General features: G+C 37.7%; 1 pseudogene; it reads left to right on the top strand.

Moving 5' to 3' along the window:
- The first annotated feature begins 9083 nt into the window (after nt 1-9083).
- On the top strand, nt 9084-9871 carry LOC114237227 (40S ribosomal protein SA-like; annotated as a pseudogene).
- The last annotated feature ends 6015 nt before the right edge of the window (nt 9872-15886 follow it).

The following is a 15886-nucleotide window of genomic DNA, read 5'->3' on the forward strand; positions in this document are numbered from 1 at the left end:
ACTGAAATTAAAAATTCTCTAGAAGGAATCAGTAACTGAGGGGGAAGAACGGATAAGTGACCTGGAAGATAAAATAGTGGAAACAACTACCACAGGGCAAAATAAAGAAAAAAGAATGAAAGGAATTGAGGACAGGCTTAGAGACCTCTGGGACAACATTAAACTCACGAACATTTGAATTATAGGGGCCCCAGAAAAGAAGAGAAGAAGAAAGGAACTAAGAAAATATTTAAAGAGACTATAGGTGAAAACTTCCCAAATATGGGAAAGGATAGTCAATCAAGTCCAGTAAGCACAGAGAGTCCCATACAGGATTAAACCAAGGAGAAACACACCAAGACACACATTAATCAAACTATCAAAAATTAAATACAAAGAAAAAATATTAAAAGCAGCAAAGGAAAAACAACAAATAACATACAAGGGAATCCCCATAAGGTTAACAGCTTATCTTTCAGTAGAAACTCTGCAAGCCAGAAGGGAGTGGCAGGACATATTTAAAGTGATGAAAGGGAAAAACCTACAACCAAGAATACTCTACCCAGCAAGGATCTCATTCAGATTTGATGGAGAAATTAAAACCTTTGCAGACAAACAAAAGCTAAGAGAATTCAGCACCACCAAACCAGCTTTACAACAAATGCTAAAGGAACTTCTCTAGGCCGGAAACATGAGAAGGAAAACACCTACAATAACAAACCCAAAACACTTAAGAAAATGGTAATAGGAACATACATATCGATAATTACCTTAAATGTAAATGGATTAAATGCTACAACAAAAGACATCGACTGGCTGAATGGATACAAAAACAAGACCCGTATATATACTGTCTACAAGAGACGCAGTTCAGACCTAGGAACACATACAGGCTGAAAGTGAGGGTATGGAAAAAGATATTCCATGCAAAAGGAAATCAAAGAAAGCTGGAGTAGCAATTCTCATTCTTTAATTCTCATTCTTTAATTCTCTTAAAATAAAGACTATTACAAGAGACAAAGAAGGACACTACATAATGATCAAGGGATCAATCCAAGAAGAAGATATAACAATTGTAAATATTTATGCACCCAACATAGGAGCACCTCAATACATAAGGCAAATGCTAACAGCTATAAAATGGGAAATCGACAGTAACACAATCATAGTAGGGGACTTAAATCCCCCACTTTCACCAATGGACAGATCATCAAAATGAAAATAAATAAGGAAACACAAGCTTTAAATGATACATTAAACAAGATGGACTTAATTGATATTTATAGGACATTCCATCAAAAACAACAGAATATACTTTCTTCTCAAGTGCTCATGGAACATTCTCCAGGATAGATCATATCCTGGGTCACAAATCAAGCCTTGGTAAATTTAAGAAAATTGAAATCGTATCAAGTATCTTTTCCAACCACAACAGTAGGAGACTAGATATCAATTAAAGGAAAAAAACTGTAAAAAATACAAACACATGGAGGCTAAACAATATGCTACTTAATAACCAAGAGATCACTGAAGAAATTAAAGAGAAAATCAAAAAATACCTAGAAACAAATGACAATGAAAACAAGACCACCCAAAACCTATGGGATGCAGCAAAATCAGTTCTAAGAAGGAAGTTTATAGCAATACAATCCTACCTCAAAAAACAAAAAAAAAAAATCTCAAATAAACAACCTAACCTTACACCTAAAGCAATTAGAAGAAGAAGAACAAAAAACCCTCAAAGTTAGCAGAAGGAAAGAAATCATAAAGATCAGATCAGAAATAAATGAAAAAGAAATGAAGGAAATGATAGCAAATATCAATAAAAATAGAATCTGGTTCTTTGAGAAGATAAACAAAATTGATAAACCATTAGCCAGAGTCATCAAGAAAAAAGGGAAGAAGACTCAAATCAATAGAATTAGAAATGAAAAAGGAGAAGTAACAATTGACAGTGCAGGAATACAAAGGATCATGATAGATTATTATAAGCAACTATATGCCAATAAAATGGACAACCTGGAAGAACTGGACAAATTCTTAGAAAAGCACAGCCTTCTGAGACTGAACCAGGAAGGAATAGAAAATATAAACAGACCAGTCACAAGCACTGAAATTGAGACTGTGATTAAAAATTTTCCAACAAAAGCTCAGGACCAGAGGGCTTCACAGGCGAATTCTATCAAACATTTAGAGAAGAGCTAACACCTATCCTTCTCAAACTCTTCCAAAATATAGTAAAGGGAGGAACACTCCCAAACTCATTCTACGAGGCCACCATCACCCTTATACCAAAACCAGACAAAGATGTCACAAACAAAGAAAACTACAGGCTATATCACTGATGAACATAGATGCAAAAATCCTCAACAAAATAGTAGCAAACAGTATCCAATAGCACATTAAAAGGATCATACACCATGATCAAGTGGGGTTTATCACAGGAATGCAAGGATTCTTCATATACGCAAATCAAACAATGTGATAAACCATATTAACAAATTGAAGGAGAAAAACCATATGATCATCTCAATAGATGCAGAAAAAACTTTTGACAATATTCAACACCCATTTATGATAAAAACCCTCCAGAAAGTAGGCATAGAGGGAACTTACCTCAACGTAATAAAGTCCATGTATGACAAACCCACAGCCAACATCATTCTCAATGGTGAAAAACTGAAACCATTTCCACTAAGATCAGGACCAAGACAAGGTTGTCCACTCTCACCACTATTATTCAACATAGTTTTGGAAGTTTTAGCCACAGCAATCATAGAAGAAAAGGAAATAAAAGGAATCCAAATCAGAAAAGAAGAAGTAAAGCTGTCACTGTTTGCAGATGACATGATACTATGCATAGAGAATCCTAAAGACGCTACCAGAAAACTACTAGAGCTAATCAATGAATTTGGTAAGGTAGCAGGATACAAAATTAATGCACAGAAATCTCTTGCATTCCTATACAGTAGTGATGAACAATCTGAAAGAGAAATTAAGGAAACACTCCCATTTACCATTGCAACAAAAAGAATAAAATACCTAGGAATAAACCTACCTAAGGAGACAAAAGACCTGTATGCAGAAAACTATAAGACACTGATGAAAGAAATGAAAGATGATACATGGAGAGATATACCATGTTCTTGGATTGGAAGAATCAACATTGTGAAAATGACTATACTACCCAAAGCAATCTACATATTCAATGCAATCCCTATCAAACTACCAATGGCATTTTTCACAGAACCAGAACAAAAAACTTCACAATTTGTATGGAAACACAAAAGACCCCGAATAGCCAAAGCAATCTTGAGAAAGAAAAACGGAGCTGGAGGAATCATGTTCCTGGACTTCATACTATACTACACAGCTACAGTAATCAAGACAGTATGGTACTGGCACAAAAACAGAAATATAGATCAATGGAACAGGATAGAAAGCCCAGAGATAAACCCATGCACATATGGTCACCTTATTTTTGATAAAGGAGGCAAGAATATACAATGGAGAAATGACAGCCTCTTCAATAAGTGGTGCTGGGTAAACTGGACAGCTACATGTAAAAGAATGAAATTAGGACACTCCCTAATACCATACACAAAAATAAACTCAAAATGGATTAAAGACCTAAATGGAAGGCCAGACACTGTCAAACTCTTAGAGGAAAACATAGGCAGAACACTCTATGACATAAATCACAGCAGGATCCTTTCTGACCCACCTCCTAGAGAAATGGAAATAAAAACAAAAATAAACAAATGGGACCTAATGAAACTTAGGTCCTTTGCACAGCAAAGGAAACCATAAACAAGACGACAAGACAACCCTCAGAATGGGAGAAAATATTTGCAAATGAAGCAACTGACAAAGGATTAATCTCTAAAATTTACAAGCAGTTCATGCAGCTCAATATCAAAAAATCAAACAACCCAAACTAAATATGGGCAGAAGAGCTGAATGGACTTTTCTCCAAAGAAGATATACAGATTGCCAGTGGACACATGAAAAGATGGTCAACATCACTGATCGTTGGAGAAATGCAGATCAGGTCTGCAGTGAGGCATTGCCTCACACTGGTCTGAGTGGCCATCATCAAAAAGTCTGTAAACGGTAAGTGCTGGAGAGGGTGTGGAGAGGGGGGAACCCTCTTGCACTGTTGGTGGGAATGTAGATTGATACAGCCACTGTGGAGAACAGCGTGGAAGTCCCTTAGGAAACTAGAAATAGAGCTACCATGGACCCAGCAATCCCACTACTGGGCATGTACCCTGAGAAAACCATAATTCGAAAAGTGTCATGTACCACAATGTTCATTGCAGCTCTATTTACAATAGCCAGGACATGGAAGCAACCTAGGTGTCTGTCGACAGATGAGTGGATAGAGAAGTTGTGGCACATATATACAGTGGAATATTACTCAGCCATAAAAAGAAATGAAATTGAGTTATTTGTAGTGAGGTGGATGGACCTAGAGTCTGTCATACAGAGTGAAGTAAGTCAGAAAGAGAAAAACAAATACCGTATGCTAACACATATATATATGGAATCTAAAAAAAAAAAAAAAAAAAAATGGTTCTGAAGAACCTAAGGGTAGGACAGGAATAAAGACGCAAACATACAGAATGGACTTGAGGTTATGGGGAGGGGGAAGGGTAAGCTGGGATGAAGTGAGAGAGTGGCATGGACTTATATATACTACCAAATGTAAAATAGGCAGCTCGTGGGAAGCAGCCGCATAGCACAGGGAGATCAGCTCGGTGCTTTGTGACCACCTAGAGGGGTGGGATAGGGAGGGTGTGAGAGAGATGCAAGAGGGAGGAGATATGGGGATATATGTATATGTATAGCTGATTCAGTTTGTTATAAAGCCGAAACTAACACACTATTGTGAAGCAATTGTACTCCAATAAAGATGTTTAAAAAACCCCAATTTGTTCTTAATTATGATATAGTTTCCTTCATCTGATATATTTTTCTAACATTCTTATTTTGTCCTTCTGATCTATAAAGGATCATATAATTCTTCACATCCAGTTTTGTAAATACACCTTTACTATATCTCTAGCAAATAAAAGTGGACATGCCCCAAACTGATCTCTTTTCAGAACTGCCTTCCTGGCAATGTGATTTGTGCTGACCACAGAGTTCAGCCCTTGGTTTAATGTTCTCCCACTTGAACATTGTCTTGAAATTCTCAGTAAAATTTCATTTTGAACTGGGCTTCATGAATTACGTCGCCAGTCGTGCTTCTTCATTCTCTTCCTGCCAAACATTATGAATCTGTTCTACTATATTCTTTATTTTTTGAAGGACATCACCAATATCTGTCTCATTATACAGTGTTGGAAACAAAGATTTATCTTCAACTGTACGTTTCCTTGAGCACCTCCATATCCAGTCATTTGCAGTCATGTCAAGTCTAACCTCACAAGGTGTCTTACAATGAATCCCTTTTGTCCTTTCCCACCGCATTCAATAGAAGAAAAAAAAAAAAAAAACACAGAAAAACAAACTAAAAAACCACTAAAAAACTCTGACTTGACTTGAAATTGGATCTCTGCTGTTTATTGGTTGTAAGACTTTCAGCAAGTCAAGTAAGTTCTTCATTTCCTTCTCTATAAACTAAGAAGATTAAAACCGACCTGGCAGATTTAAGAACTAGAAATATAATTTGATACTTAGTAGAGTACCTATTTTTAATTTAGAGAGGGTCTATTAAGACTTTAAATTTTAATTCTCTCCCAACTTCGAGCAATACTTTATCCTGATATCAGTTATCAATGTAAATTTCTGAGAACTATATTTCATCTACAAATCATTTATTCATTCAACACTGATTTAGTGTTCATTTCCAGGAGGATTTTTAAAAGAGTGTCTCCCCCAAAACTAAAACAAAATCTAGTGCCCCCAAGTTTATTTATATCAAGAAATGAGTCCAATGTTTCCTCCTTTTGAATCTGGGCAGTTATGGAATTTCTTCAATAAATAGAGTGGAAATGCCATCACGTGAGTTATGAAGCTGGATCATAAAAGGGCATGTAGCTTTTAAATTGTTTGCTGGAATACTTTCTTCTGGAGCCATGAGCCACCACGCAGAATGTCCAACAACCCAGGACCACCAGGCTGTGAAGAAGCCAAGCCACATGGAGATGTCATGTGCCATTGCTCAGTCACAGCCCTGTTCCTCAAGTTATCCCATTCCAGGCACCAGACACGGAAGTGAGCAAGCCGCTAGGTGATTCCAGCCCTCAGCAGTAAAGTCCTCCCAGGCTTCAAGTCGCACCTCCAATGAGGTTCCAGATTACAAGGAGCAGGAACAAGCCACTCCCTCTATGCTGTGTCTGAATTTCTGAGCTACAGAATCCATAAGCATAATGAAATGTTTCTTTTAAGCCATAGCTCAAGTTTGGATTCATTTGTTATATAACAATTGTAAGTGGAACAACTCCAAACTGCAAAAAAAAAGGAAAGACATCCCAAGTATTATATATGTCCTGGACCCACTTTTCTTTCCAGCCTCAAGTCTGACAGCCCCTCATTCTATGGAGTAGCCCCAATCCTTTGGTAATCTCTTTGCTTTCCAGCCTTACTTTTATTTACACTGCTGTTGCTTGTTAGGAAGCTCTTCCTATTTTCTTCATTCTCTTAAGACTTAGTTCATACACAGTTCATACTGTTCATGAGCTACTTTCTCATTTAATCTTTCAGTCGCTCCAGCTATATATATAGTTTATTCTTCTGAATCATGATAGGACTTTTTAACCTCACTTTGATACTTTAAGCAGTCACCAAGCATTATAATTATTCTTGTCTGTGTACACATTTAATCTTTCCTAAGACAGAACTTTGGTGTGATTTTATACCTTACCTACGATAAATAACTCTATTTAGGTAGTCAGTGCCTCTCTAATAACCCAGCATTGCTCTGAATTAGAGCTGGGACATTGAGGTACTTCTAGTCTTGAAAAGTTACTTAATAGCTACAGTATTTATAGAAGCCAAACTTTCCCTCAGTGATTACCACGTTACTTCCTTTGTTCTTTTATAGTCCCTCGTATATCCTTAATTGATCTCCGCAGCACAAATATTTATTTTATAATCATCAATTAATTCATTAGCCACCATTGATCTCAACTCCCTGTTTTGTCCTAAAAATTCTCTAGACTGAGAACAATAGTTGATTTTACTACCTATACCTCCTGACATCAATAAGATACAATTATCATTAACTTTTCATGAAATGGAAACAATATAAAACAAGACTACATAGGCCCCAAAGAACTATATTCTCTGAGGTACAGATTATGCTTTAAATTCTGAATTTTACTTTATTTAAGATACTGTTTATTCCCTACCTTTCAAAAATATTGAAACAGATAAATTTAATTTAAAAAATTACTTGTATTATAGTTACCACGGGTTTTTCTCCCCTCTCTATGGGATATACTTTTAGAAAGAGAGGCTGGAAGAGAAAGAAATTTGCATTTACTGTGTATGCCAGACACCGCTGAGAAAAATCATATGACTTACTTCATTTGTTTACTACATTTTCTAAAGTAAATTTCCTTCAATTGAAGGGAAAGAGATTGTTAGATAATGTCAGATGTTTTTGTGTCTAACGAAAATGTATCAAATACTGTTCAAAGAGCTGACTCAGACTATGTCTGTGTACTATAAAAAGGGTGGGCTAAATATATGTATTTAATAACCCAGTAATTACTGACGGGTAGACAACCTTAAGAAAGAAGCCATATAATGAGTGTGGGATTAGGCCCTTAACTAGAGTCCTTGATACTTGCAGACATCCTGCAGCTCTCTGAATTCCCATCATGCTTTTAATCATAATTGCTTCCTTAGCACCCATCTGGGCTGCTATCCACAGAGGCTTATAACTTCCAGGGAAGAATAAATAGGGAGACAAATGAATTCTTTGGAAGCTCCAGTTCTGCCTTGGTGCAGATTTCTCCATAATAAAATAATGGAGGGAAACATTAAAAAAAAAAAAAAAAGATTTAACTGAAGCAAATACCCCAAAATAGATTATTTTCCACAAAGAGTCAGAATCAGTGGGTGCTAAATGTTCACTTGTTGGCTATAAAGTCACTGGGGGACAAATAACAATTAATGCAGTCACAGCATTAGTTTAACCCTACGAACTTAGATACAAAGAAAAAATGAAAAAAACTTTTAAAAGACCATCTTAAAGAAGGCCACACAATTAAGATGTCATTCGCTGCAGGTTTCCAGCTTCTTTGCTTTCTCTCAGGAAGGGGCTCCAAAGTGTCTATGGTTACCCTTTAAGGCATAACAATATGTGTTTCTGCTCATGAATTTTAGAGATTGAATATGTTGTTAAAAGAGTTGCTGTAGTTTCATCGTTTCTAGAATCTCCTGGGGCATTGTATACAGCTGCATTCAAAGAAAATGAACTGTTATAAACTTGATCATATTCACCCCTTGGGTTCATCTGATTACAAAATTGCCCAATGAGCTGTTACAGTGTTACAGTATTTTCAACTAATTAGGTAACCCAGATATTGGGATTTCTTTCCTTTCTTCTTCTTCTTCTTCTTCTTCTTCTTCTTCTTTTCTTTGCCTTTATATACTTCACCTTTCTCTAACAGTGTGAATATCTCGGTGTTTGTTGTGCTGCCAAAACACTCAAATCACATCCCTAAAATACACCTTTTCTCACAACCCTCTTCATGTGAGGGAGATGAATGGTGCACATTTCTTTTGCCGTTTTATTGATTCTGAATCAGAGCCCTTAAAGAGCAAACACTATTCAATTCAGGAGCTCAGAAAGCTACATTTGACTACCAGATCATGCAGTTTCCTAAATCAGGGGGTGACAAGTCAAGAATCCTTCAGGACATAGTTATACTGAAGCAAAGGTACAGAGACACATATTCAGTAAAAGAAATTGTCGTATAGAAGAACAAGTGAATCCTTTAGAAGGTGTATTCCTGCCTTGTTGCAAATTTCTCCCTAAAATCCAGGAGTGATGCATTAAAAAAAAAGAGACATTCAGTGCTGCTGAGAGAGGATTCCACGTAGCATTGTTCTGGGACCCCAGCTTACCTCAAAGGGAAACTTTCACAATGTCCAGAACCCTCAGTGTCCTACAAATGAAGTAAGAGGATGTCTTCAAATTCCTTGCAGCAGGAACCTGCTTAGGTGGCACCAACCTTGACTTCCAAATTGAACAGTGCGTCTACAAAAGGAAAAGTGGTGGCATCTGCATCATAAATCGGAAGAGAACCTGGGAGAAGCTTCTGCTGGCAACTTATGCCATTGTTAGCATTGAAAACTCAGCTGATGTCAGTGTCATACCCTCCAGGGATATTGGCCAGCGCGTTGTACTGATGTTTACTGCTGCTGTGGGAGCCACTCCCACTGCTGGCTGCTTCACTCCTGGAAGCTCGGCTAGATGGACCCAGACAGACACTGCTCTGCGTGACACAGACTCTCCTCTGTGCTACGTGGACATCTCCATCCGAGCAACAAGAAGAGAGCTCCCTCAGCGGGTCTGATGTGCTGGATGCTGGCCCGGGAAGCGCTGCACATGCGCAGCACCATGCGCCTGTGAGTGGCCTCGAAAGGTCTTGCCTGATGTTTACTTCTGCAGGGATACTGAAAAGATTGCTAAAGTGGCTGTAACCAAGGAATAATGTCAGGGTAAACGGACCACTCCAGCTCCTGAGTTTACTGCTACCCAAGCTGAGGTTGCAGAGTGGTCTGAAGACAAAAAGTGCCCTCTGTGCCTAGCCGGTAGTTTCCTGAAGATGGTGGTTCTCAGCCCACCACCAAAGACTAGTCTGCAGCTCCTACTACTCAGGCCACTGAATGGGTAGGAATAACCCCTGGGTGGTCTTCACCTGCTCCTTAAGCTTAAGAAATAGGGTTGAGAGAAAATAAACAGCTTTTTTGAAAAAAGGATTCAACAATACAAGTGGTATGGGCAGAATGTGTACCCCTAGAATGCATATGTTGAGGCCTTATCCCCATAATGTGACTGTAGTTGGAGACAGGTCTTTAGGGAGATAATTAAGGTTAAGTGAGGTCATGAGGTTGGACCCTGACCCATAGGACTGGTGTCCTTATAAGAAGAGAAAGAGACACCAGAGCTTATGCCCTTTTCCCACAAGAGCCAAGGGAAGAAGCCATGTGAGGACACAGAGAGAAGGGGCAGCTGTAAGCCAGGAAGAGAGCTCTCACCAGAAACCAACCCTGATCTTGGTTGGACTTCTGACCTCCGATCTGTGAGCAAATTAATTTCTGTTGTTTAAGTCATCCAGTCTGTGGTATTTTGTTATGACAGCTCTAGCAGGGTAATACAGCAATTGTCTCTAAGGAAATTATTCTACAGCAGAGCAAGAATGGTTTTCCTAATAAAAAGAAATAGGTGGTGAGGGATAGAAGAAAATATATAGTTTCAAAATAAGTGAATAAAAGTGAAGTAAAAGCCAAGAAAGTTATATTCTTGCCAGGATAATAATAATAACAGAGTGCCGTAAATCACTGTCTGTTTCACTCAGATCTGCAGGAAAGCCAAAGGGTTATGCTATTCACATGTCACAGAACTTTTCAGAACACAGCATACTTCTGTACTGTCTTTTAAGTGACTACAAATGACACTATCCTTTTCGTTAGTGAACTTTGAGATGCTTCAATGGACAGTGTGAAGATGGCATAAAAGCTCACAGTACATTATGGGGCTGTTACTGGTTTAGAGAAGGGCTGTGCCTCAGAGGGCACAAGCCACCCGAAGGCAGTAGATAGACGGTCAGTTCATGATGTTACTTGGAACAGTGCTATCTTCAATGTCTCATCAGATGCCCAAGTGGATTTTTATGGAGGATTAAACACATTACAATAAAATAGTGAGTGTGCGAGTTGCAAAGTTGAGGAAAAGTAAGTAATATGGTTGCTAGAATCAGATCTAATAATATGCCACCTCAGTAGGGTGTATTTGACTTCATGGAAAATTTTCTTCTATATAAAGGAGATATCAAACAATTGAAATTATGAAAATCATGTTTGTGAAGTTCCCACTGGCATAATTCAGAGGGTACCTCGGCATTCTATTTCCTTGTTATATGTGTGTAGCCCAAGTGTCCCCAGGATCCCCAGCCTTTCCCTTGATTAGATATAAATCTCATTTCATGGAAGATGCAGCAGCCATCACAGTACTGTGGATGATTGCTTAACAGGAGTGTTTTTCTATGTTTTCTCTACTACTTTGGATTCTCAATTCTTTTCTACCTTCTTATTTCCTGCAGCTGCTCTTCTCTTTGCTTGCGGCTCCAGCTGCTGACATAATTGGGCAGAGACCATTTCTTCTATATTCACCAAAGTAAATCTAACATGAAAGTTCTGTGCAGAACAGAATTTTTTATTGGAAATTTGGAAGTTACAGAGGAGAAATATCACCAACAAAAGAGGAAAACACATACAAACTGATATTTTTCTGTTGGTTGCTCTTGGAGCAGGGAATTTTCGCTGGCTTGCCTTACATTGCTGGGGTGTTTTTTGCAAGTCCTTCCTTGTCTCATCTCCTTTTCAACTTTCCCTGTGTTTAACTTATGCAGCAGCAGAAGACAACTGCATAATCCCAGTTATTTCATTTTACAAAGCAATTTAGCTCTCATTTTGTTTTATGTTCTTTCATCACACTAGCCCTGAAACGTATGTTTCAAAATTATTATTCAGTAAAATTACTTTTTTGCTGTACTGTCTTATGATTTCTAATATATATCCACTACAATAATCAGGATACAAAACAGTTCCATCCCCCCAAAACTCTTTTGTTCTATGCCTTTATAGACATGCCCTTGCCCATCCCTACACCCTGGAAATCATTCTTCAGTTCTTCATCACTGTAGCTTTTTGAGAACATCATATAAATGTAATCGTAGATTATGTAACCTTTTTTTTTTTTTTTTTTTTTTTAACATCTTTATTGAAGTTTAATTGCCTTACAATAGTGTGTTAGCTTCTGCTTTATAACAAAGTGAATCAGTTATACATATACAATATGTTCCCATTTCTCTCCCCTCTTGCATCTCCCTCCCTCCCACCCTCCCCATCCCACCCCTCTAGGTGGTCACAAAGCACCGAGCTGATCTCCCTGTGCTATGCGGCTGCTTCCCACTAGTTATCTATTTTACATTTGGTAGTGTATATATGTCCATGACACTCTCTTACCCTGTCACATCTCACCCCACCCCCTCCCCATATCCTCAAGTCCATTCTCTAGTAGGTCTGTGTCTTTATTCCCGTCTTGCCACTAGGTTCTTCATGGCCTTTTTTTGTTTTGTTTTGTTTTTCCCTTAGATTCCGTATATATGTGTTAGCATACTGTATTTGTTTTTCTCTTTCTGACTTACTTCACTCTGTATGACAGACTCTAACTCCATCCACCTCATTACGAATACCTCCATTTCATTTCTTTTTATGGCTGAGTAATATTCCATTGTATATATGTGCCACATCTTCTTTATCCATTCATCTGTCGATGGACATTTAGGTTGCTTCCATGTCCTGGCTATTGTAAATAGAGCTGCAATGAACATTTTGGTACATGACTCTTTTTGACCTATGGTTTTCTCAGGGTATATGCCCAGTAGTGGGATTGCTGGGTCATATGGTAGTTCTATTTGTAGTTTTTTAAGGAACCTCCATACTGTTCTCCATAGTGGCTGTATCAATTTACATTCCCACCAACAGTGCAAGAGGGTTCCCTTTCCTCCACACCCTCTCCAGCATTTATTGTTTCTAGATTTTTTGATGATGGCCATTCTGACCGGTGTGAGATGATATCTCATTGTAGTTTTGATTTGCATTTCTCTAATGATTAATGATGTTGAGCATTCTTTCATGTGTCTGTAGGCCATCTGTATATCTTCTTTGGAGAAATGTCTATTTAGATCTTCTGCCCACTTTTGGATTGGGTTGTTCGTTTTTTTGTTATTGAGCTGCATGAGCTGCTTGTAAATCTTGGAGAATAATCCTTTGTCAGTTGCTTCATTTGCAAATATTTTCTCCCATTCTGAGGGTTGTCTTTTGGTCTTGTTTATGGTTTCCTTTGCTGTGCAAAAGCTTTTCAGTTTCATTAGGTCCCATTTGTTTATTTGTGTTCTTATTTCCATTTCTCTGGGAGCTGGGTCAAAAAGAATCTTGCTGTGATGTATGTCATAGAGTGTTCTGCCTATGTTTTCCTCTAAGAGTTTGATAGTGTCTGCCCTTACACTTAGGTCTTTAATCCATTTTGAGTTTATTTTTGAGCATGGTGTCAGGGAGTGTTCTAATTTCATACTTTTACCTGTTCCTGTCCAATTTTCCCAGCACCACTTATTGAAGAGGCTGTCTTTTCTCCACTGTATATGCTTGCCTCCTTTATCAAAGATAAGTTGACCATATGTGTGTGGGTTTATCTCTGGGCTTTCTATCCTGTTCCATTGATCTATATTTCTGTTTTTGTGCCAGTACCAAACTGTCTTGATTACTGAAGCTTTGTAATATAGTCTGAAGTCAGGGAGCCTGATTCCCCCAGCTCCATTTTTCGTTCTCAAGATGGCTTTGGCTATTCGGGGTCTTTTGTGTTTCCATACAAATTGTGAAATTTTTTGTTCTAGTTCTGTGAAAAATGCCAGTGGTAGTTTGATAGGGATTGCATTGAATCTGTAGATTGCTTTGGGAAGTAGAGTCATTTTCACAATGTTGATTCTTCCAATCCAGGAACATGGTATATCTCTCCATCTATTTGTATCATCTTTAATTTCTTTCATCAGTGTCTTATAATTTTCTGCATACAGGTCTTTTGTCTCTTTAGGTAGGTTTATTCCTAGATATTTTATTCTTTTTGTTGCAATGGTAAATGGGAGTGTTTTCTTAATTTCACTTTCAGATTTTTCGTCATTAGTGTATAGAAATGCAAGAGATTTCTGTGCATTAATTTTGTATCCTGCTACTTTACCAAATTCATTGATTAGCTCTAGGAGTTTTCTGGTAGCATCTTTAGGATTCTCTATGTATAGTATCATGTCATCTGCAAATAGTGACAGCTTTACTTCTTCTTTTCCGATTTGGATTCCTTTTATTTCTTTGTCTTCTCTGATTGCTGTGGCTAGGACTTCCAGAACTATGTTGAATAATAGTGGTGAGAGTGGGCAACCTTGTCTTGTTCCTGATCTTAGTGGAAATGGTTTCAGTTTTTAACCATTGAGGACAATGTTGGCTGTGGGTTTGTCATATATGGCCTTTATTATGTTGAGGAAAGTTCCCTCTATGCCTACTTTCTGCAGGGCTTTTATCATAAATGGGTGTTGAATTTTGTCGAAAGCTTTCTCTGCATCTATTGAGATGATCATATGGTTTTTCTCCTTCAATTTGTTAATATGGTGTATCACACTGATTGATTTGCGTATATTGAAGAATCCTTGCATTCCTGGGATAAACCCCACTTGATCATGGTGTATGATCCTTTTAATGTGCTGTTGGATTCTGTTTGCTAGTATTTTGTTGAGGATTTTTGCATCTATGTTCATCAGTGATATTGGCCTGTAGTTTTCTTTCTTTGTGACATCTTTGTCTGGTTTTGGTATCAGGGTGATGGTGGCCTCGTAGAATGAGTTGGGGAGTGTTCCTCCCTCTGCAATATTTTGGAAGAGTTTGAGAAGGATAGGTGTTAGCTCTTCTCTAAATGTTTGATAGAATTCACCTGTGAAGCCATCTGGTCCTGGGCTTTTGTTTGTTGGAAGGTTTTTAATCACAGTTTCAATTTCAGTGCTTGTGATTGGTCTGTTCATATTTTCTATTTCTTCCTGGTTCAGTCTTGGCAGTTTGTGCATTTCTAAGAATCTGTCCATTTCTTCCAGGTTGTCCATTTTATTGGCATAGAGTTGCTTGTAGTAATCTCTCATGATCTTTTGTATTTCTGCAGTGTCAGTGGTTACTTCTCCTTTTTCATTTCTAATTCTATTGATCTGGGTCTTCTCCCTTTTTTTCTTGATGAGTCTGGCTAATGGTTTATCAATTTTGTTTATCTTCTCAAAGAACCAGCTTTTAGTTTCATTGATTTTTGCTATTGTTTCCTTCATTTCTTTTTCATTTATTTCTGACCTGATCTTTATAATTTCTTTCCTTCTGCTGGCTTTGGGGTTTTTTTGTTCTTCTTTCTCTAATTGCTTTAGGTGCAAGGTTAGGTTGTTTATTCGAGATGTTTCCTGTTTCTTGAGGTAGGCTTGTATTGCTATAAACTTCCCTCTTAGCACTGCTTTTGCTGCGTCCCATAGGTTTTGGGTCGTCGTGTCTCCGTTGTCATTTGTTTCTAGGTATTTTTTGATTTCCCCTTTGATTTCTTCAGTAATCACTTCGTTATTAAGTAATGTATTGTGTAGCCTCCATGTGTTTGTATTTTTTACAGATCTTTTCCTGTAATTGATATCTAGTCTCATAGCGTTGTGGTCGGAAAAGATACTTGATACGATTTCAATTTTCTTAAATTTACCAAGGCTTGATTTGTGACCCAAGATATGATCTATCCTGGAGAATGTTCCATGAGCACTTGAGAAAAATGTGTATTCTGTTGTTTTTGGGTGGAATGTCCTATAAATATCAATTAAGTCCATATTGTTTAATGTATCATTTAAAGCTTGTGTTTCCTTATTTATTTTCATTTTGGATGATCTGTCCATTGGTGAAAGTGGGGTGTTAAAGTCCCCTACTATGATTGTGTTGCTGTCAATTTCCCCTTTTATGGCTGTTAGTATTTGCCTTATGTATTGAGGTGCTCCTATGTTGGGTGCATAAATATTTACAATTGTTATACCTTCCTCTTGGATCGATCCCTTGATCATTATATAGTGTCCTTCTTTGTCTCTTGTAATAGTCTTTATTTTAA

This window comes from Balaenoptera acutorostrata, chromosome 4 (genome assembly GCF_949987535.1).
Source record: "Balaenoptera acutorostrata chromosome 4, mBalAcu1.1, whole genome shotgun sequence".
NCBI classification, from domain to species: domain Eukaryota; kingdom Metazoa; phylum Chordata; class Mammalia; order Artiodactyla; family Balaenopteridae; genus Balaenoptera; species Balaenoptera acutorostrata.